This window comes from Lottia gigantea (genome assembly GCF_000327385.1).
Source record: "Lottia gigantea unplaced genomic scaffold LOTGIsca_74, whole genome shotgun sequence".
In the NCBI taxonomy this organism is placed as follows: Eukaryota; Metazoa; Mollusca; class Gastropoda; family Lottiidae; genus Lottia; species Lottia gigantea.
This window is the reverse complement of record NW_008710478.1, coordinates 1,000,108-1,002,410: the sequence shown is the minus strand read 5'-3', so window position 1 is coordinate 1,002,410 and position 2,303 is coordinate 1,000,108.

The window sequence follows — 2,303 nt, the reverse complement described above, 5'->3', positions numbered from 1 at the left end:
AGGGTGTTCAATGTACATGCCCTTTTGACCTAGGTGGTAAGGGTATGTGATCTAATGGCTTTAGGTAGGTTAGGGTATGTGGCTTTTTAAACTAGAGTGGTAAGGGTGTCTGATGTTATGATTCTAGCGTGGTAAGGGTATGTGGTCTAACGACTCAAGGGTGGTAAGGGTTTGTGATGACAAAAGGTGTTCAATATACGTGACCTTTTGACCTAGGTGGTAAGGGTATGTGGTCTAATGACTCTAGGTGGTAAGAGTTTGTGGTCTAATGATTTTGTGGTGCTAACAGTATGTCTTCTTCTAGCGTGGTAAGGGTTTGTGATCTAATGACTCTAGGGAGGTAAGGGTATGTGATCTAATGACTCTGGGTGGTGCGGTTTTGAGGTCTAATGACTCTAGGGAGGTAAGGGTGTGTGATTTAATGACTCTAGGCAGGTAAGGGTGTGTGATTTAATGATTCTAGGGAGGTAAGGGTTTGTGATCTAATGATTCTAGGGAGGTAAGGGTTTGTGATCTAATGACTCTCGCGTGGTAAGGGTTTGTGATCTAATGACTCTAGGGAGGTAAGGGTTTGTGATCTAATGACTCTAGCGTGGTAAGGGTGTGTGATCTAATGATTCTAGGGTGGTGCGGTTTTGTGGTCTAATGATTTTGTGGTGCTAACAGTATGTCTTCTGATGTCTCTAGCGTGGTAAGGGTATGTGATTTAATGATCCTAGGGTGGTAAGGGTTTGTGATTTAATGATCCTAGGGTGGTAAGGGTTTGTGACATTTTGAACTGGGGTGTTAATTGTTTGTGATCTAATGGCTTTAGGGTTCTAGGGGTATATGGTCTAACGACTCATGGGTGGTAAAGGTTTGTGATCTAATGAACTAGGGTGGTAAGGATGTGTGACCTTTTGACCTAGGGTGGTAATAGTTTGTGATCTTATGGCTCCAAAAAGGTAAGGGTTTGTGGTCTAATGACTCTAGGGAGGTAAGGGTTTGTGGTCTAATGACAAAGGGTGTTCAATGTACATGACCTTTTGACCTAGGGTGGTGAGGGTATGTGATCTAATGGCTTTAGGTAGGTTAGATTATGTGGCTTTTTAAACTAGGGTGGTAAGTGTGTTTGGTGTTATGATTCTAGCGTGGTAAGGGTATGTGGTCTAACGGGTCATGGGTGGTAAGGTTTGTGATCTAATGACAAAGGGTGTTCAGTTTACGTGACCTATTGACCTAGGTGGTAAGAGTTTGTGATCTAATGACTATATGGTGAAAACGGTTTGTTGTCTAATGACTCTAGGGTGGTCAGGGTTTGTTGTCTAATGACTCTAGGGTGGTCAGGGTTTGTGGTCTAACGAGTCATGGGTGGTAAGGTTTGTGATCTAATGACAAAGGGTGTTCAGTTTACGTGACCTATTGACCTAGGTGGTAAGAGTTTGTGATCTAATGACTATATGGTGAAAACGGTTTGTTGTCTAATGACCCTAGGGTGGTCAGGGTTTGTGGTCTAATGACTTTGTGGTGGTAACAGTATGTCTTCTGATGACTCTAGCGTGATAAGGATATGTAGTCTAATGACTCTAGGGTGGTAAGGGTTTGTTATCTAATGACTCTAGGGTGGTCAGGGTTTATGGTCTACTGACTTTGTGGTGGTAACAGTATGTCTTCTGATTACTCTAGCGTGATAAGGATATGTAGTCTAATGACTCAAGGGTAGTAAGGATTTGTGATCTAATGCCAAAGGGTGTTCAATGTACATGCCCTTTTGACCTAGGGTGGTAAGGGTATGTATTGTTATGACTTTGGGGTTGTAAGTGTCTCTGGGTGGTAAAGGTATGTGGTCTAACAACTCAAGAGTGGTAAAGATTTGTGATCTAACGACCGATTATGGTAAGGGTATGTGACCTTTTAACCTAGGGTGGTAAGGGTATGTGACCTTTTGATCTAGGGTGGTAAGGGTATGTGATTTAATGACCGATTATGGTAAGAGTATGTGACCTTTCAATCTAGGGTGGTAAGGGTATGTGGCCATTTGACCTATGGTGGTAAGGGTTTATGATCTAATGACTCCAGGTGGTAAGGGTTTGTGGTGTAATGGCTTTTTAGTTTGTGATCTAATGACCAAGAGTGTTCAGAATATGTGACCCTTTGACTTAGGGTGGTAAGGGTTTGTGGTCTAGGGATTCTAAGATGATAATTATGTAGTGTAAAAACTTAGGGTAGTAAGGGTATGTGGTCTAATGACCTTGCGTGATAAGGATATGTAGTCGAATGACTCTAGGGTGGTAAGTTCATGTGGTCTGATGACACAAGAGTGG